Source organism: Cavia porcellus, unplaced genomic scaffold (genome assembly GCF_034190915.1).
Source record: "Cavia porcellus strain 051 isolate PalLab524CR breed Dunkin Hartley unplaced genomic scaffold, mCavPor4.1 scaffold_22, whole genome shotgun sequence".
Lineage (NCBI taxonomy): Eukaryota > Metazoa > Chordata > Mammalia > Rodentia > Caviidae > Cavia > Cavia porcellus.
This window is the reverse complement of record NW_026947505.1, coordinates 28091039-28113565: the sequence shown is the minus strand read 5'-3', so window position 1 is coordinate 28113565 and position 22527 is coordinate 28091039. Positions and strand designations below refer to the sequence as shown.

Genomic DNA, 22527 nt, shown 5'->3' with positions numbered 1-22527 from the left:
TTGTGATGTGGGAAGTAATTTACCCTCATCAGTGAAATTTCCTCCTTTCTGTTGAATGGGGAAGTTTCCATCCTTATAAGGACTTTTAAGCAACTGTCAAGGCACTCAAAGTCCACAGGATGGAGACATCAAAACCACAATGTAAATGAGACTAATTGCTTATAATTGAGTTGGAGACACGTTCAGTTCTCTAAGATATTTTCTAGCATGTGCAACCCAGGTATGGCCTAGTTATTAGAGGTGAGCACTTGTGTTTTCTTGAGAGCTTATCTTGGTTCTCTAAAAGTCTATATGCATGCACTCTCTTGCCTTTGCTGGCTGTGATCCAGCTATTAGAACTTGTCACTATCTGCCACTATGGGAAAGCTACTTTATTCTATTTCTCTCTGTCCTTCAGGTTCCCTCCTCCCTAAAATTTTTCCTCTCTTCCTCCTCCCTCAAATAGACTCTGAGTAAGCATTCTTCATTGTAGGAGGGGGTGGGCCTCATCCAACCAGCTAAAGCCTGAAGGGCAGAGACTGTGGTTCTTGAAGAAGCCAGTCTGACCCAAGACCATAACATGGAACTTTCCTTGATCTTCTAGTCTGCTACCCTGCAGTATTCACACCCGAAACTCATCTGACTCTCCTACTAGCTAACCTGCCTTGCAGATTCATGTGGCACAGCCATGGGAGCCAGTTCCTTACAATGAATCTCTTTCTCCCTTTATCTACATATGCACATTCACATCCTATTGCTCTATTTCTCTGGGGAACACTGACTTGATTGCCTGTTTTCTGGACTACCACAACACTCTTATATACCTCTGATCTGATTGGTTTAGTTTTATTTCTGTCAGCATATATGTGCTGCATTTATTTTATTATGCTCTTTTCTGTTATTTAATCTGTTAAAACATATTTTTCTCTGCTAAGCTGAGCCCCAAAACTGATGCTAGCAGTTTTGTTCATCTTTTGCCTCCAATATGAGACCTAATCTAAAGACCTTCACAGATGAATGAGATGGAATTGTTAATTGTTGCATGAAGAAAGAAGGATTTAAATACTGGACAAAGATAAGGAATGATTTTAAAGTGGTCACTGTCTTGTGTCCTGTTATACATCTTGTAGATGATCTGGATGGCTTCAGCAGGTTTATCCCTGGTTGCCACCATTAGCAGGCATCCTTTGTTCATTCAAAGTAGTCTCAACATTAAGACAACTATTCATGGTTAGCAGAGCACACATTTCTGATGGAACTCCAAGCTCAGTAACTACGCTGCTATATTATCTAACACCTTAGCCTGAAGCTGAACTCTGATTAACAGAGGACCAGGAAAGTCAGGCAGTACAATCTGGATTTTGTATGGTGTCAACTTAAAACATTTACAAATGACTGGAGACAGGCATGGCACCTCTACTGCTCTCATTTCACAAGTTTTAATTAAGAAAAACACAATAAAGAAGGCAGGCTCCATCCTGATGCCTGATCCTGTGAGGCGATTTTCTAGTCCTGACATGACCATGTCAGGATTTCTTATCCTGGGTTGTGGTAGCCTCAAGGGAAATTAATATCTGTACCTACTCTTTATCCACAACTCCACAGAAAACTAGGTAGAAAAATATTTTGAGATTTTGGTTTTCCTACTGATTTAATCTTGGTTTCCTGAAACTAAAGCTATGCAATCTTTATATTGTCTTTTTAGAAACAGAGCTGAGGGCTTTGTTTGTTTTTTATACACAGTAGATTCTTCTTGACAAGTATGTTATAGAAAATACAACCCAAAAAGAATGTGATGAAAACTGATTGAAGTTCAATTCCTGGGCCTTCTTGGTATGGGAAATACTCATTTTGTCTCTAAATAATAATACTAAATAATACTAGCCATTCTGGAACATTTACTATGTGCAAAGTCCAGTTCTAGGTGCTTTACATGATAGCTAGTTTCTGTGCTCAATAACTGTTGTTTCCAGATGGGGAACTGAACCACATGCAGCAACGCTCTACCTAGCGGGAGCCTGGATATTTACCTTCTGCTCCTTCCTGTCTATGTGCCCCTACCTGCCAAATCTCAAGCTTTTCTAGAAGCTCATACATCCCTCTCTATCTGCCTACCACGTTATTTCAGGGCTCCCATTCATTGATGGGTTTTGAGCAAGCCCAGGACCAACTGGCTGCTGGCTGGAGACATCAGTCCCATACTACAGGCATCTTTCCATTGGGTGGTTCATAAACAATGAGAGGGCACTCCATAAAAGAAACAACAATCTTTTTATGACCTAATAGCAAAAAAAAAATCTCATTACTTTCATTACCATCTATTCATTTGAAGTCATTAAATTCAGTCCACATTCAAAAGAAGAGAATTATACCCAGGTGTCAGTATCAGAGGAAGTATGGACCATTGGAACTATCTTGAGCCTGTGTCTCATACACACCTTTGTTTAAAACAGTGAGCTTCATTGATTTTAGGACATAGTCCTGATGAAGGTTACAAGGGCAATGCTCCTGTTTCAGACATCACCACCTTTCCCATTCTCCTTCAAGTGATAGGTGAGCCATTCTGCATTACTGTGTGCTCTTCTAATTTACAAAAGGGATTCTATGGACTCAGCATCATGGAAATGATGAGCAAGAGCATTCTTCTCTTCTGTAGAGTTCAGTTGCCATTTATGAGAATATTTCAATGTCAGATTGCTTCATGATTGTGAAACATTTTATTTTACTGCAGTTATAATGAATTGTAAAAGCCTTACAAGCCTACAAGTTACACTAAGTTTCCTTTGTAGCAGTTTATTCAGTAAATCTCAGTTGCTAAGTGTCTTGGCTACTTTTCTCTCATTGCTGAGACAAAATACCTAACACCCAAAATGAAAGAAGGAAAGGTTTGTTTAGCTCACAGTTTGCAGAGGTTTCAATCCATAATTAGCTAGCTCCAAAGCAGAGTGGAACGACAGAAACAACAGTTCAAGGCAGCAGAAGACAGAAAAAGCTAAAAGAGAAAAAAGAAGGCAGAGCGAGTCTCTTTTTCCTCCCTTATGTTGTAAGCAGGCTACATCCTTTGAATGGGTGTAACACTCACACCATCTCCCTGCCTTCCTCTTGCACAGACTGAGGACTTTTACAAAGTAAGGACACTGATCTTCTGTTGAATCACTTAGTTAAACTTCTGACCTTTTCAAATTGACACAATGAAAAACATCCTAAAGAGGTAAATGCTTGTCCTCTCCCCGAGAAGGTAGAGCTGCTGAGTTACTTAGTTAAGCTTCTAGATTTCTCAAGTTGACACAATGTACCAATCATAATGCTAAGGATCCATGTTTAGAAAAATCACCTTAGGAAGTGTGTTTATTGTGTACAGCCTTGTATATCAAATTAATTTTATTATTTTCTCAGTGTGTGAGACATATTCCCTCTTAGATCCAGTAGGGCTTAGTTTATGTCTTTATTTTAAATCACAAAAACAAAGGTAATCAAAGAAGTTTGCAATTCTCATTCCAAACACATTGCTCACTCTTCAGTCTACAGGTGATAGAGAATGGGACACGTAGTGGTGGATTTTCATTTTATAATAAATTAATCCACAAATAAATAAGAAGCAGAAACCACCTCTTTAGTTGCAGGGATCTTTTATACTTCATAGGAATTGTCATCTTGAGTCATCAGAAGACTTAGCAATCAGCACAAGACTCCTGGCAACTTCCAGGTCTGGATTTTCAGAAGCTGCCCCATAGGTCTCAATCTGCATTCTCTTTCCTGCTGGTCAGGGCTTATCTTCCCAGAGGATCCAAAGTCAGGATACATTTACCAAGCATCCATATATCTCAAGCACTCTGTAGTTGAAGACAGAAAAGTAACACTAGAACCCCTTCCTATACTCAGTATTAAAAACTACAGACAAGACTGAGGAGACACCCAGCCTCTCAAATGTTGCTAGCCCTTCATACTATAAACAACACAAGTGAGCATTAAATAAAGTTTCCAGAGTTGTCTTTTCTCCTAAAGTTCCTTTACAATTTCCAGTTGTTTTCCACCCTCAATGAGAGCCTTGCAGTGATGTTTTGTGGCTTCTTTCATTTCTTCCATCCCAGCTTCCAAAACCTCAGGATCAGCATATCAGGTGATGTGTGCATTGGATTAAATAGAGCATTACAGAACTTTCCCCGAATCTTCCTTGGCTACTTAGCTTCTTTTCTGATGTACTGCTTGTTCCAGGCTTCAGAAAACAGCTTGTTCTTTTATCAAATATCAGCTTGTAATTTCTATAATCTTCGTTTCTGATAGATCTCAAAATGCTTGAGTCTATTTGTTGAACATATGTCTTAAAATTATCATGCTTGTATCATGTTGTGTGCCAGGCTGAGGTCCTTTAAGGGTTTGAGCAACTGAGCTGTAGAGTAATTTTGGACTCTGCTTTACATGATTTGAAGCAACACAAGGGTTCTGCTTGCATGCATGATAATTAGATACAGAAAACAGTCAGTAATCGGAAGAGAGAATGGAGTTAATGCATCTTTACATCCTATTATTGTTTGGAGGGAGACAACATTCACTTTGTTAATATCTCCTGTTTCACAAAGTGTGGAGGATCACTTGGATGATTCTCCTTAAGCAAAGAGCAATTATTTCCACTTTAGCTAAACCTGACCCTCTCTGCATGTACTGATATAAACAGAGCTGGCTAGCTATTTCCTTTTCCCTTCAGTTGCCTCTAAGCAATGTAAATAGAGCTAGCGAGGTACTGATGCATAATCTATAAAGTTAGCTGATCTTGTAATCCACAAACGAGCCCCCAAACTCGAGTTCAAAAAATGAGGCAAAAACATATTTTAAAAAGCAGCACTAATTTATTTTATCATGGGCCCAGTGACACAGTGCAGTTTGAGATTGCAAAAGCTGTGTGTCGCTCCTCTATACTTGCCACCTTTAAGTGTGTATCACAATTTACAGAGTAAAGGGTTATGGGCATGGATCAGGAAATGAGAAAATCCTTGATCCACTAAGGAATGAGGAAGACCTTTGTTTCTCTTTGCAGAGGACAGAGAAGTCACACAGGAATTTACAATTCCTTACAGAGGAGAGCATTGATTAATATATCAATTAGTTCACCCAGAGAAAAAGAAACACACACCTAGAACAGTAGGCCACATTACAGGTATTTTGGTATAATACAAATATAAAGAAGCTCTTTTGCTAGTGTACAACAGCTGACAGCCACTGATTCCCTGTCCCATGACTGCCAAAAGATGGTTGAGCCAGGCAGGTGGAAAGAGAAACCACCACTCCAGGACTGTCAACTAGGTTCAAGCCTCTAGATAAGAGGCTATGACTTCCCAGGGTAGAAAAGTTTGCACATCAGAGGTGAAGCACCTGCTCTCAAAACAGTAAATGCTACTACCTCAATTGTGTTGTGCAGATCGTCTTTCTGCGTATCCCTCTCTCTGCAGAGGTGCTTTCAGGCCTCCTAGCTAGCCCAGCTCACAGTACTCAGGTATTTCCTTCCATTCTCACCGTCACTCATCCTCAAGCCATTTCCTTCCTCATGAAATAATAAAATCTAGGTGAGACCCTGGGTTGAGGCCTTTGTTCCAATGAAACTTCATCCTGGTCAGACCAGGACCCTCTGGATCCCCAGAGTTATAAATCTGTGTTAGTGTCTTTACTATCATCACAAGTTGCACTAGATGTGGAGAACTGGGATTAACTTTCTAGAATTCCAATAATGTTTCCATGGGATTATAAACTCAAACTTTCTAGACTATGAGGACAGGAAAGGGCTCTCTATAACATGGTTCCTGTCAAGATTAAATAATGTGAAGTATGAAAGACACACCACAGTTGGTCATGTGACATTTGTTTGCCGTGTATGGTTATATTTATGCATATTTGTATAATTATTTACATGTATGTTTTATTATTGTTACTGCTAATATAGCTTTCACTTTGCGGCTTTTAAAAGAAAATAGTAAAGTATGATCTGAAACTAGGTGAAAGAAAGAAAAGGTATTAGGATACTAAGAACCACAGTCTCAACTTCAAACAGTAAATGTTTTAAAAAAACAATATAACAAAGTTAAGAAAAGAAAAAAGCACACAGTAGGGTGATAGAAAATAACTCTACATATCAGTAATCACAATAAATGTAGATGGAGGCTGATGGAAGCCTTGCTGGGCCTGAAAGAAAAAACAAGACAGTTTGCCCTTCTTGTGAGTCAATAGAAGCCATGCTGGGCTTCTCTTGTTTCTCAGAGGAGAAACAAGCCAATTCACCCTTCCCATGAGCCAACTGGTGCGTGGGCTGGGAGAAAAGGACACTGCTCCCTTATGCTACCAACCTCTTCCTGATAAGCAACCAGCTAATTTGGAGGACACACTGAGCTGATAGCAACTGACATACAAAATCAACTTAATGCTTGGACTGTCTGATTGACTTTGCAAGCCTAAAGCCAGTAGTCTGAGCATCTATTAAAAGCATAACAATATGCAGTATAGCAAATATGGGGGATTTCCTTCTGTCTTGTTTTTGAAATCCAATATTGTTTTTACTGTTCTGTTCTACTGTTTTGTTTTATTCTGTGTTCTGTTTTGATTGGCTTTATTCTGATCTGTTTTGTTGAGTTTTATTATGCCTGATGGTATGAGTAGCAATTATAAAGATAACAAGAGGCATTACGGTAGCCATTGTTGATTTCCTATTATCCTGTTTTGAAGTTCTGTATCTCTTTCACTGTTTTGTTTTGATTGGCTTCATTATATCTTATTTTGTTTGGTTTTATTCTCTTTAAAATTAAATAAATAAATAAATACAGATGGAGGTGAGAAACAGATAAGCAAATAGGATAACACAAGCACAAAAACAAGTTCCATATATGCTATAGATAAAACTAAAATTAAAACTTAGAGAAGTAGAAAGATGGAAGAAAAATGAAAAGTATGTACTAGGCAAATATTAAAAGAAAGCATGTATTAGCATCCAACAAAAATTTTTAAGACAGAAAATTATTAGAGATACAGAGGGTCACTATATACAAAGCCAAACTCAGAAACTTATAAAACTATCTTATAAACTTTATACACATTTGATAAAATGTTCACAAAATGTGATTTTATGCTCAGAGAAAACTGACAAATCCATCATATTTTTCTCAATTATTGGGAGATCAAGCAAAACAATAGAAAACCATAGAAAAATTTAACAAAACAATCAAGTAAATTTAATGGACCCATAGAATCAAAAATTAGAAAATATACAAACAACTCTACATTCTACACTTCCAAAACACTTAAAAAATTTAGACCTCGGGGCTGGGGATTTAGCTCAACGGCATAAGCGCCTGCCTTGCAAGCAGGCAGTCGTGAGTTAGATCCCTGGTACCAATAAAAAGGAAAAAGACCAAGAAAAAAAAATTTAGACCTCATACTAAGCCATAAGTTAGCTCTTTATGCATTAAAGAATGGGTTCATGAATAATTTATAATTTGATCTTTCTATAATTAAGTTGAAATTAATAACAATAATACAAGTTTAAAAACCTAGATATTTGAACACTTTAAATTATACTTTTGAATAATGTTTCACACAAAAATCACATTTAACTTGATAAATGAAAATTTAGAACACTGAATACAAGATGATAATGAGTATTGTAAAAGTCAATATTCATGGAATATTACCAAAGCAATATTTTTAATATACACACTGTGTTTTAAAAGCTTACATTAGTAAGAAAGCCATAAACTTGAGGCACTAAATACTCAATTTAATAAGTTAGAAAAAGTTAAGTCCAGTGGAAAAAAGGCCTAAAGGATGAATGAGCAAAAATAAATAAGTACATATGTGAAAAAGAAACAGAAGTTCTTATGGCTCTTTAAAGAGGTAAATAAAATAGGCAAGCAGTTTTGCTGAGATTGGTCAAAATATACATATATGAAGAAAAAGAGAAGGCACACACACACACAAACACTGGCCATCATGGCCTTCCTTACTGTAGCCCTCTCTGCTTTCTCCAGGGTATTTTTCAATATTATTTTTTCCTCTTTAATTCCACCAAAGTTAACTCTGAAGAGCCAATTTCTCCCTTATTCTTCAGTTTTACTTTTTCAAATAAACTTTGCCACTGCTTTAAAATTGTAAGAATGAAAAACCATGAATACAGAAAGAACAGATACATTTACCAATAATGATATGGACAGTATTATAAAATGAACATGAAGAGAAGAGAAACTACACCTTCCCATGAAGCAGGCTCTGCTATGCTGATTGGTAAGAGCCTCAACTAGAAGAAAAACCAAGCCTTCCCATGAGCTCAACTAGCACATGGGCTGAAAACTCAGAAGAACATCTCAAGGACTCAGGCAGTTCTTGAGTCTAGTAAAGATGGCAGATAGAGAACAGTAGACTACAGAGGCTCCCTGAGATAGTCAATTTAGAATTCAACATAATACAGCATGGGGAGTCCTGAACAGAGGGAGATGAATCCTCTCGACCCAAAGTGTGAAGAACCAATCAAACATATTAATGCTGGCTCTACGATTGGAATAGCTAAAGGCTTGGGGCTCCTGCTGCAGCACCTGAGCTCACACAGTGGTAACTTACTGAGCCATCTGAAATCCTGCCACTTCAATTCACTGGAAATACACTTGCACTGAGGATGGGAGTCAGCAAACTGAACAGAGAACTGAGCTGGCAGAGAACCTGCATCAACCTGCAATGAGTGACAGGAATAAAACCTTTCCATAGGAAAAAGGGGGCTCCAACAGACAACATTCTGGGACCAGGCAGACTGGTGAGAACAAGGAGCTGCAGTGACTTCAGTCATCTTCCCTTCTCAAGTGGGATTGGTGGGGAGTGCTTGACCTGGGTCATGCACCTGACTGAGACCCAATAGGCTAGCCCAAACCAAGTCCTGACTGCTGGCAGTGCACCCTAATGCAGTGAAGCCCTCAGCAGGTTGAGGGCTCAGTATAGGCTGTCCTGGTCAGTACCTCCATAGTATACTGCAGTGGGTGGGAGCACCTAGTCAATGCATTTCAGACAAACTGTAACTAAGAAACAAAGAAACTGGGTCCTCCTATATATGCCTATATGGAAGAAACAGAAAATGTGAGAAGACAAAGACCTGGAGAACATTGATCCAGGAAAGGTAAATGCAAAGGAGATTGAGGACGGCAAACATGCAATATCAGATATGGCACCAGTGGACATAAAGTGGTATCTTCAGGACCTCACTGATGAGTTCAATAGTGAAGTATTTAACCAAGTAAAGCAAGATATAAATAGAATAATGAAATGCTAAGCACCTCTCAAGAGAAAATAGATGGAAGAATGAAGGAACACAACAAAAGGGGAGAATTGTTTGATGAAGAAAAATAGAGAAAGCATCGAATACATGAAGCAGGTTCAAAGAGATTACCAAGAAATTTAAAACTCCATTGAAATCTGGCAAAACTGCTTGAAAGGAACTAAGGATAGGTTATCTTAACTGGAGGACAGATTTGCAATTTGGGATCATGAAAGGAAAAATTTCTTAAAAATAACAAGGAAACAAGCAGTAACAATACAAAGGCTAGAAGATGATAAGCGGATCTATAACTTAAGAATAAAGAACATGAATGAAGAAGCAGGGGTACAAACAAAGGAACTACAAAGGCTATTCACAGAAATAATCAAGGAAAACTTCCCAAGCATAGGAAAAGAAAAAGATATTCAGAATGTATGAGGCATATCCAGTCACTTACAACCAAAACAGGACTACACCCAGGCATATAATAATCAAGATCCCAGAAATTCAATATAAAAACAGAATATTAAAAGCTGTCAAAGACAAGAAACAGATTACATATAAGGGAAATCCCATCGGAATTATGGCAGACTTCTCCACACAAACCATCAAATCGAGAAGAGTGTGGAATGAAGTATTCCAAGCCCTGAAAGAAAATAACATCCAGCACAGATTGATGTACCCTGACAAATTGTCCCTAGAAATTAATGGAGAAGCAAGATGCTTCCAAGATAAAGAGGAACTGGGGGAATTCGCAGCCACCAATCCAACTCTACAGAGAATACTGCAGGACATTCTAAAGAGAGAGAAAAGCACCAGGATTCCAGGAACTGTGGTTGAGAGGCCCCAAAGAATGGTGCAAAAAGCAAAATGAAGAAGACAAGCAAATAACTAATGATAGAAAAAGAGCACAACATAAATGAGCCAGAGAAGGTTGGATATAATTTCTAATATAGATGGCTTAGATTCACTAAATTAAGGGAAAAAAGAGAAAATTGCAGGCAGAGTAGATCAAGAGGTACGATCCACTGAGATGCTCTTAATAGGAGATATAATTAACCTGAAGAAGGGTATATGGGCCAAAAATCAAATATGAGAAAACAGAACTCTATGTGATAGGGAACCAGAGAGTAATAGGGGAAACCAGACCAGTATTTATGGATAGGTTGGAAAGGCAGGCTTCAATAGCTAAAGAAATACAACCACAGATCAAGTCCAGGAGTGAGAAAGTTTGGAAACACTTAGATAAATAGCAGGTTGCCCACCCAATATAAAACTGAGGGTGTTGGGGAGACCCAAAAATGCACAGTGCAACCTGGAGGAGTGAAATAGGAAGAATCGTCTTTTAAAAAAGACAGCAGAAGATATTGATAATAGTGTATCAGAAATTAAAGCCCATATTACTCACACCACTCTGCTTAGATAGAACTTGTTCCATCCCAGTTTGTATACAAACACTAGATCTGAGGGCACAGACAGCTATCCCAAAAATATCAGGATACAGCACATCAACCATCTTTAATTTCCAGTTAACTTAATCTGGATCCCTGTATAACTTATACAGTTACATCATGACTGATCTTACTTAAATCTGGTTTGCTTGATTGCTGCTTGTTATTGACAGATTTTATTCAAAATTGTTAAGGTTGATAGTATCAAGTCAGAGAGTATAGACAACTAAACTGAAAATGACAGTGATTCACTACAGCACCCATTCTGGTTTGATTACTACCTGGTTTTGTAGTTCTACACTACCTACAAAATTGTATTTCTATTAATACTGTTATGTGCTGATATATGCAATTATAGTTTATCTGATGATATAGCCAATTCTATTGATAACAACAAGAGACAACTCAGTAACCATGACAGAACTCCTTGTAGAGCAGTCTTATATGTCTTTTTAGTTTTATGTGTCTATAGGAATATGTTTTGTTCATCCTGCTTTGTTCTGCTCCTCCCTCTAATATAGAAAGGATAGAAATACATGTTAAGGGTCATACTTGCATAAAACCTATAAACAGTTTACGAGAACTGATCTTATGACACATGATGAAATGAACAAATACTTTGAAGGAAAAAAAGGCACTACAGGACCCAAAGCTAATTCTGCAGTGTCATGATGTGAAATCCAGCAATACTATTATTCTTTCTTCAGAGTGATTTTAGTCTGCTTTGGTTTGTTTAATCTCAACATTAATGTAGATATGGATAAATGTGTGGATGTTTAAGTGTATAGGATTGATAACCATATTACTAAGATTTTATTAGATAGTTGAACAGAACTATTTGCAGCCTCCCTGTTTGAATTCACATCTATATGTTTCACTTTTGTATCTTGAACAATTGTTAGTAAGAGGACAATATGTAGACATCAACTAGTGATTTATTACTGTTTATTTTTTCTTTGAAAGTATGTACTATTTCTACCCATCTTCTGTTTTGTTTTGTCTTTCTTTAAATAAAATATAAAAAAAAAGAACATGAAAATCTAGATGAATTTATCAATTTCTAGATAATGATAACATCAAAATTTACTCAAGGAGGAATAGAAAGCTTTGATAATTCTATCATATTTTAAAAGCATAAATCTCACCTTGTTTTCCTTCTGTGGAGATCCAGATGATTTCACAGGTTAGTTTTAATAAACTTTTAAATACTTGTTTATCAAATATTATACAAACACACCCAGACAACATGTAAAAGGGAAGACTCTCCAATGTTGTGTTTTGTTTGTTTGTTTGTTTGTTTGAGGTCCAGTGGAGCCCTCTCTCCTGATGGGAGAAAAAGAACTGCTCAACTACTGTAGCACATTTATTTATATACCCAGGAGGATGATATCAACTTCAACCCCTCTGACTAGCAACCTGTTTGCCCGGCTGTCCTGGGTACCTTGCCTTCTTGGAGCTGGAAAAGCTTGTTAATTTTGCTTATTTTGGCCTCTCTGTGTTCTCCAGGCTGGCCTTGATTTAGTCCCCCATGGGTGATTGATCTCCGGCTTCAGCCACTCCATACATCTCTTTTTCTGTTTTGTAGGTGCAAGTCATGAGGGGTCAGTTGAAGGTGCAGGAGCTGTTTGGAGAACTCTGTAGAAGGCCTTTTCACTCTTAAACACTTTTCATTTTAAATGAATTTACTTGTTTATGCTAAATTTTTTCAGTTCAAGGATTTTAAGTTCTTGCATTCAAACTGTAATTCAAACTGTACAGTCTGTTAATCCATAATCATAGTCAGTTACCAGTGTAACTAGAAATTGTCAGAATGTGTTAGTGATTTGAATTTCTTTTATAACTAATAAACGCTACAGTATTGTTTTACACATTTTGTGGTTATATGTTTCTATTGAATGGCCAAGACCAAGTTAAAGTGAGACCTGTATTAATTATAATTAATCTCTTGTATCTATCAAAGTCAGGTAAGTCTTCTCAGGAATTGCCTTTAAACTATGCACAGTATCTCTTAATACTTTTGTCAGTGTCACCCATCTGGATGAGTCACAGCCATTGCTTGGCAAAGTTGCTTTCTATGAAAGCATAGACTTTTTTTGTCTCTTGGTGACTCTCCTTAGGCACACTACATATTGTTGATCACTTTTCTCTTCTTGGTCAAAAGACCAGGAATTCACTGAGTTATAGGACATCACAGCATCCCATAACTTGGAGAGCTTGGGCCAAAATATTGGCTGTCCTTTTAGCCTATCTGTCTTTCTAATTTTTTGGTCTCCAACTCTTCATTGATGTACATCAGAAGAAAAGATGGATAACAATCTTTAGAGTGTAGTACAGTCAGTGAGCTGAACATTATTATCTTATCTAAATAGCAAGCACCTTAGAAGATAAGATGGAACTGTTATTTTCTACTATTCATGGATAGTTTAACATTTGAATACGTAGGTCCATGTTCAGGTGCCCTGTGTGGTATACCAGTACAGCTCTAGATGTTCCTGGTAGGGAGGATGGGACAATAAAGAAAAGAGACAAAAGCTGAGGTCAGGTGGAGCCCTATCTCCTCATGAGATAAAAGGAATTGCTCAACCACTTTAGCATGTTTATTTATCTTGAGTGTGTTTTAAGAGACACCTTTATGACTAAAGCCAGACAAGGTCTGTATAAATGAGAGTGTTAAGACCATCCTGCTCATGAACATGGATGCAAAGCTCCTAAATAAAGTAAACCAATGCAAAGATAGCATTGGAATAAAAGAGAAAACACACCAAAGTTTATCTCACTAGTGCAAGGATGGTTTATACATATATACATATATACATATACATATACATATACATATACATATACATATACATATACATATACATATACATATATCTTCTGCATCTCAGAAGATAAAGACAAATCCCTCAATAGGAATTTTTAAAATTGCAGTAAATTAAGTAGTAAATGGAACTTCCTCACAAGGTAATAAACATTCTTCACCAAAATTATTACCAAGGCCATTTCAATAGTAAAATGCTAGAGTCATTAATTTTAAATTCAGAAATAAAACTAGAATACATAATCATTTCTGTGATAATAAAATTATATCTTGATAAGAAAATAAAGACATAAAACTGCCATTACTTCCAAATGATATCATTCACCCTACAGTAAAAGCCTCAGCAAATCTATAGAAAATTCATTAAAATTAAGAGCCATTTTTAAGATTACTAGATTTAAGATCAATATAAAAATCACATTTATATATGTTAACAATAAACACATCATATAATATAACAAAAATAAGCTAGCTACTACAACCTCAATGAAGTATCAGAAAGATATCTGAGATGTGCAAAACTGTATGAAGAAATATTTTAAATGATTAAAAGACACAAAGACCTATACAAATAGAGAGGTATCATAATTTTGGTTCATAAGGCTATTCAATAAAGAAATCAATTGCTTCACATTTCCAATAGATTTCTAAGGAACATAGTGTTTTCATTCAACTTGAATGGAAGACAAACACTACAGAATAACACACTAACCAAAAAAAAAAAAAAAAAAGGAAAACAAAGCAGATAAACTTATCCTAACATGTATCTACATTTTATTTTTTAGAGACAGGATCTTACTCTGCAATTCAGACTGGACATTTTTATGTAGCTCAGGCTGGCCTCAAACTCACAGCAATCCTCCTATCTCAGCCTTCCGAGTGCTGGGATTACAAGCATGTCACCATGCCTGCCTCCTACCTACATTGTAAAGTCAAGATAAGTAAAACAGTATGGGATTGGCTCATTGCAAGACAAACTATCCATGGAATAGGACTGAGAACCAGAAAACAGTTCCACATGTTTTTGTGGGGCTTTTTGAAAGCTAAGATATGATAGACGTGGCAGTGCAGATTACCACAATAAATGCTATTGGAACAATGTATTATCTATATGAGAAAAAATGAAATTGAATTCCAACCTTACATCGTACACAAAAATCAATTCCAGATGATTTAATACTTAATTATGAGAAGCAAAACACTCAAACTTCATTAAAAAAATTGGAGAATACCTTTATGACTTTGGAGTAGAGAATTTTTTAAAAACAAGAAATATTAATAAATATAAAATGCTGATATATTCAGCAACATTGAGATAAAGGATTTTTATACATCAAAATATTTCAAAAAGAAATGAACCATATTCTAAACTGTTTTTTAATAGGCATGGACAACAAAAGATTATTAGTTTTCGTATTTTAAAAATTGCAAGTTGGCAAAAGAAAGATAAATTGAAAGAAAAATATGTCAAGAATGAGTATAGAAAGTAGAAAAAGATAAATTCACGTATCAAATATGGTCAACATAATTTATAATCAAGAAAATGTAAACTAAAAGAAAGTGAGATAAATTTTGACTGAATGATATTATCAAAAATATCAGTACATTTGAAAATATTAATCATCAAATAAGTAACCAAATACTATATATATTTAAGAGTATAAATTGACATTACTTTGGAAAACAAGTTGATATTACCTTATAAGGTGGAGAACATGATAAACATGTTTTCTAGGCCAACAATTTTAGGGGTGCACATAAATGAACCATAGAGAAACTCTAACTGAATCAGCATGGTACTGGGTGTGGAAAGCCCATCTAAGGATTGCTGCCAAAACCATGAAAAAGAGCCCTGGAGGGGACGATTATATGCTGATTCTCCTGGAGAAGCTTACCACACTGGTTTTCCTGATATGAACTCAGTTGTGCTCATCCTCAGAGGAGCTCAGTTGGTAGCTGTTACTGAGGATGGCTGCTATTCTCTTTGGGGGAGCACTGGTCCTTACCTTGAACATTGCTTCCTGGCTCCAGGACAGATCTCTCAGCCTGCTGGCACAGAACCTTCATGCCACTGGCGTAGACTTTCTAGCTTCACCATTGACCTTTGGGCCTTCCCAGTGCAGATCCTTGACACAGACTTGCCTGAGACATTGTCATGGGCTCCAGGCCTCCAGACTCATGTAGGATATTGCCATGGAATCTAGGCCCTCAGTGAGATTCATCAGGTCTCAGGTGTGTGAACAGATCTAACTCATTTGCATTTTACTCTTTGGGTGAATATTATAAAATAATCCTGTAGGTTACACATCCTTTATTTCCTTGCAAACCCTGATTACAACACTCTTATACACATACACTGGGAAAGCTGGGGCAAGTAAATTCTTAACGATGTTATTCATAAAAGCAAAAAAAAAAAAAAAGAAAGAAAGAAACTGTAATCAACCCAAGTATTCACTGTCAGCATGTGGGAAAATAAATATATTCTGTTTGCATATGATGAAATATTATATAGCTAGGATTATGAATAAATTATAGCAAAACATAGCAAACAAGTTACAGAAGTTTCCATTCATTATAGTATCATTTTCTTTTTCTTTTTCTTTTTTTTTTGTCTTTTTCATTTTTATCGGTACCAGGGAATAAACTCACGACCGCCTGCTTGCAAGGCAGGTGCTTATGCCGCTGAGCTAAATCCCCAGCCCCTATGGTATCATTTTCAAAGCTCAATACTAACAAATGTATTTCCTTTCATTTGCATGTGTCCCCCAAAATTTCATATGTTGGAAATTTAATTAACAAATTCACATCTTGATGGTATTTGGAAGTGGAAAGTAATTAAAGTTAGATGAGTTAATTAAAGTGATTTATGAAATTAGTGGCTTATAAAAAGGAGACGTAGGTTGTTCTACTCCCTTGTCATCACACAACAGAAAAGCCCTCATCAAATGTTGACAACTCACAATTAGACTGCTCAGTCACAAGAACTAGGAGAAATAATTTTTTTCTTTATAAATTATCAAGCTTATGGTATGCTATTGTGGCAACAGAAAATGGACAGAGATGATATTTCTTAGAGACATATACACATTTTTTTCCAAATCCATTTTATTCAAGCATAAAAAGAAAAAAAAAGAGGAAAAAACCAAACTACAATAAAATTTCAAAATACATCAATCAACGGGCAACAATGGTACATACATTGTGCATTGTCATCCCCAAAGCATTCACCCAGAGCACAAGAATATATCTGTATTCAATTGTCTGAATACCAACACAAATCTTTCTCTTCAGTGAACTTAGAGAAATCAGTAGTATAACTATCTGAACTATTTTTAGATACATATACATGCATACATACATATGTTTTTTTCTTTCAGTTTCTGACACTAATGAAACAATACTATATTTACATAAGCGTCTTTTTCATTTCACTAATGAGTATGCTCTCAAGTTGCATCCAATTACCTATTAAAGTCTCCAGTTTATCCTTCCTTATGGCAGAGTAGTACTACATTGCATAAAAACATCACAACTTTTTATCCATTCCTCAGTTGAAGGGCACTTAGATTGTTTACAAGATTTGGTTATTACAAACTATGCTGCTATAAACATGGGTGCACATATATCACTGTGGTATGATGTTTTTAATTCTTTTGGGAAGATAACCAGGAGTATAGCTTGGTTGAATGGAACCTCTAGTCCTGGTTTTATCAGGAATTCCACACTAATTTCCACAGTGGTTACACCAGTCTATTTTCCCACCAACAGCAGAGAAGGGATCCTTTTTCCCCACAGCACCGCCCCCCCCCCGCCCCCAGCATTTGTTATTGCCTGATTTCTTGATAGTAGCTATTCTTTCTGGGATGAGGTGGAATTTCAGTATTGTTTTAATTTGCCTCTCTTAAGTGACCTGTGATGTTAAATATTTTTCCACATATTTATTTACTGTTTATATTTCTTCATCTGAGAAGTGTGTATTGATTTCATATACCCATTTGAGGATTGGGTCTTTAAATCTGAGAGGACTGATTTTTTTTTTTTTTTTTTTAGTTCTTTATATGTTCTTGATAGTAATTCTTTATATGAGGAACATCTGGCAAACATTTTCTTCCACGTTTTGGGTTGTCTCTTCACTATGTTGGTGACTTCTCTTGCTGTACAAAAGCTTGTCAGTAGGGTGAGATCCCAGTTGTTGATTCTTTGTGATAGTTCCTGTGCAACCTGGGTTTTGTTCATAAAGACTTTGCCTACACCAATGTCTTCAAGAGTTTCTATCTACTTTATCTTCCAGCAGATTTAATGTTACTGTTCTAATATTAAGCACTTTGATCCATTCTGATTTTACCTTAGTACAGGTTGAAAGGTATGGGTGCAGTTTTAATCTTCAGAGTGTGTAAAGCCAGTTTTTCCAGTGAATGTGTTTATTACCTTTGTCAAAGACAAGTTGGATTTGTGTGTCTGGAGTTGTTTCTGCATCCTCTAATCTGTTCCATTGATCTTTGAGTCTGTTTTAGTTGCCTCTACGACACTTTTTTTTTAAATCACAGTAGCTTTATAGTATAATTTCAAGTCAGGGATTGTGATACCCCCTGTCTTGTCTTTATTGCCCAGGACTGCCTTTGTTATTCTATTTCTCTTCTGGTTCCAGATGAATTTTAGGATTGTTTTCTCTAATTCTGTGGGATATGCTGTTGGAATTTTGATTGGTATTGTATGAAACCTGTGTAATAGTTTGGAAGTACAGCCATTTTCACTATATTGGTTCTTCCTACCTAAGAGCAAGGAATGTCTCTCCATTTTCTGATATCCTCTTCAATCTCCTTTTTCAGAGTACTGCGGTTTTCAACAGAGGTCTTCCACATCCTTCATTAGATTGATTCCTAGTTATTTCATTTTTTGGATGCTATTTTGAAAGGTGCTGTTTCCCTGATTTCTCAGGGAATTTGTTATTTGAGTACAGGAAGGCTATTGATTTTTGAGTGTTGACTTTGTAACCAGCTACATTACTGAATTTGCTTATTAAATCTAGAAGTCTTTTGGTGGAGTTTTTGGGGTCTTCTAAGTAGAGTATCATGTCATCTGCAAATAATAGTTAACTGCTTCCTTTCCTATCTTTATGCATTTTATTTCTTTCTCTTGTCTAATTGCTCCAGCTAAAGTTTCCAGGACTATGTTGAATAAGAGTGGAGACAGTAGACATCTTTGTCTTGTTCCTGATTTTAAAGAGAAAGCTTTCAGTTTTTGTCCATTTAGTATGACGCTGGCTGTTGGTTTTGTCATAGATGGCTTTTATCAGAGTGAGATAAAGACCACTTATTCCAATTTTTGTAGGGTTTTTATCATGAATGGGTACTGTACTTTGTCAAAAACTTTTTCTGCATCTATTGAGATGCTTATATGAATGTCCTTGGCTGTATTAATATGGCATATTACATTTACAGATTTATGTATGTTGAACCACCCCCACATCCTTGGGATGAATTCCACTTGATTATGGGGTATGGTCTTCTTGATTTGCTGCAATATACTTGCCAGTATCCTATTGAGGATTTTTGTATCAATGTTTGTTAGGGAGACTGGCCTGTAATTGTCTTTCTTAGTTGGCTTCTTTTCTGGTTTTGGTATCAGAGTCATGCTTGATTTCAGAAATGAATTTGGGAGTATTGCTTCTCTTTTAGTTTCATTAAAGTTTGATAAGTGGTGTTGTTAGATCACTAAATTTCTTGTAGAAATCAGCAGTGAATCCACCAGGACCTGGGCTTTTCTTTGTTGATAGGTTTTTAATTATATACTTAATTTCATTGATTGATATTGGTTTATTTAGGATTTTTATATCTTTTTGATTCAGTTTTTGATAGTTCCTGTGTATCTGGGGATCTGTACATTTCTTCTGTATTTTCCATCTTATTAGTATACAGGCTTTCAAAGTAGGTATAGGTGATTTTCTGGGTTTCTGCAGGGTCTGTTGTGATTTCACCATTTTCATTCCTAATTGCATGGATTTGAGTCTTTTCTTTCCCTTTTTTGATAGTTGGCTAAGAGCTTGTCAGTTTTATTTAATCTTTCAAAGAACTAACTTCAATTCATTGATTCTTTATATTGTCTTTTTAGTCTCCAGTGTGTTAATTTCTGCTCTGATCTTTATAATTTCTTTCCTTGTATACACTTCTATTTTAGCCTGTTGTTCTTTTTCTAGAAGTTTGAAGTTCAACATTAAGTTGTTTGTTAAGTTGTTTGCTATTTTCCTGATGTGGATATCTATTGCTATAAATTTCCATCTTAAGACTGCTTTCATTGTGTCCCACAAATTCCAGTATGTTGTATTGTTATTATCATTCAATAATACATACTTTTTAAAATAAGGAATAATCAGCACAAATTTTAAGACTTTTGTTATCACAAACCACCCAATCAAGAAGAAAAATATTGGTTTTTTAAAAAGATATTGACAATTGCCTGGTTTTTATTGTTTCTGAAGTTGATTAACAAATATGCCTTATAGCTAGATTTTTCAACATAAGTCAACTTTGAATACATTACTTTCTGTTAATGAAGCATTACATCAAATATTAGGCAGAAGCCAAATCATCTGCTGACTTGTTGATCATATTAAAAGTTTTAGAATTTCTTTTTCCTACTAAATTCTTACTTATTTCCCATGAGATTTTTTTACTATCTGGACAATCACAAGTCAGGTCATGAACCAGATCACTGTGGCTTTATGAAATTCTTTTGCTTGAAAAATGCCACCCCAACTTTTTCTTTGCTTAGCTCCAAGATCTAATTTTTCAGTTGACAAGATGAGGTATTTTCAGGGCAGATTTTTTAAAGAACTTCTCATAGTACAACCAAGTGTCACTGATTCTCTTGATGGACGGTTGATGACTACCAAAATGTTCATGGCTTGGAAGTTTCCTGGAGCTTTTTTACCTGAGGGAAGGATTCTCAGGTCTTGTATAAAGCCAAGTCTCAGTACTTGTGAGGCAAATGTGGGTGTGGGACCTGTTTGCTCACTGAACTATGCCTGGTGAGATTTGTGGCCTCACTGATTTTTCTCTTTGCCTCCATTTTTCTTTCCTTAAATAATTTGAAATATTAGCAGACTCTTTGGAGCCACTGAGATTCACACTTAATAAAAACTGTTGGACATGTGAACTAGTTATGTCTACAGAAGCTTGTGGGGATGGACAGTGGAAGATTTCATGGTCAGTTTCCCCTGCCTCACCTCCATGCCAGGTTTGGGTCAGTTTGGCACCTGCCGTCCAGAGAGCTACGCCATGATGATTCATCACAGCACTTACAAAACTAGGATTGGGATTATTCCCAGCTGTTGGCCAGGATGGAAATTAATACTGTTGTATGCACTTTTAAAACTAAGTGAATAAACTCAGAACTCTGTTAAAGGCTGTTGTTTGCATGTACACAGGCCAGTTTTCATCTGTGAATAATTCAGCAACTGGAAAATGCTAAAACTCACAACTGATTCATGGGACCAATGAGTTATAAATATAATTTAATGAAAATTTCTCTCTCTCTTTCATAAACACACACACACACACACACACCACACACACACACACACACACACACACACACACACACACCACTGGAACATTCAAACCACTTCAATGCTCTGTATTCAGTTCCCTGAGATGACATTTTGATATCAACGACACAGTTAGACCATGTGGGTCTGAGAAGGGAGCCATAACTAAGGCCCCATCGGAAGTAGAAGACAAAGCAAGTAGAGGCATGGCAGGGAGCGGGTCCACCTAGGGTTACTGAGTTTTTCTATCTCAGTTTTTCATTCTGATCTCCAAATCTGTCTCTGTACTACTCCTGGGCTTTAGGTATCAGGTAAATGTAAACACAGTGACATGGTTAGGAGCATGAGTTATGGTCCACTGTGTAGGAGACCAGGTAATGAGGATCAAGGCCTAATTTACATTCTCTGCAAGCACAAAGAGGAAAAACAGCAAGCTGTTCTTTGGCAACATGAGGGATGCTGGTTTGTGGCAGGTTCTAAGGAAAAGTCAGCATAGCTGATATCTGGTTGCTTACCTAGACATATGCTATAGACAATAGGAAGCAGATGAATCTTCATCTATCCTAATTGTTTGTTCCTGTTCCTGAGGAAATAAAAGCAAAGCGAGCCAAAGGCTCAGAGCTCCTTGTTTAAGAGAGGTAGGAGCCCCCTGGCTCTCCTTTTAAACTAATTCTGTGCCTCTTTGATTTTCATCCTAATTCACCTTCCAGTCAGAGAACAGCATTCCAAGCAGGCTTGGGTTCCTACACCACTGAATGCATTTCTCTACTTCCATAGCTTTGAGAAAAGTACTTAATCTTTCAAGGCTTCAGTTTTCTCATCTATAAAATGAGAATACTCATAATGCTAGAGATTGTGAATATTGTTTTTCTTCATGAAAATAGACTTATTACAGGGCCTATACACATTTGGAGTGTAATACTGGTTGGTTTATTTTTGTAGAGGCTGGCTCGTGGAAAAGCTTTATACCTCTCTCCCATTAACAGTTCAGAGGAGGATTCTTTGGGCCAGGTATTTTTTTTACCTGCGGTTGCTTGAGTCCACAAATACAGAAGATCAACTCTAGTTACATTTACGAATGCATGTTATATTTCATGCATGTCTTCATGTTACTAGTTTAAAGTCCTTTTATTTCAGTTTGATGAACACTCTTTAGCACTTCTTATAAGGTAAGTCTAGATGAACTCTCTCAGCTTTTGTTTGTTTTAGAAAGCCTTCATCTATCTTTTCTAGGTGAAATATTCTTTTCTGATAGTTTTTTTCTTATAACAGTTTGAATATATTATCCCATTCCCTTGGCCTAAAGGTTTCTGCTGAGAAATTCACTAATAGACTTATGGTTATTCACTTGTATATGATGAGTCTCATTTATCAAGTGCTTTCAAAATTTTCTCTTTTATTTTTAATAGTTTTGTTATGACTTGTCAGTGAAGTCCTCCTTGGGTTAAAT

At 36.4% G+C, this 22527-nt stretch overlaps 1 long non-coding RNA gene across 2 annotated transcripts in view; it reads right to left on the bottom strand.

Moving 5' to 3' along the window:
• The window catches only part of LOC134472080 (uncharacterized), a 45984-nt gene that overhangs the window by 10223 nt on the left and 13234 nt on the right, over positions 1-22527 (bottom strand). The window contains exon 2 of one of the 2 annotated variants that reach the window (XR_010041907.1): positions 11856-12033. The exons of the other annotated variant lie outside the window; for it this stretch is intronic. This is a non-coding gene — a long non-coding RNA (uncharacterized LOC134472080). The remainder of the gene's footprint in view (positions 1-11855; positions 12034-22527) is intronic. 2 annotated transcript variants of the gene reach the window in all.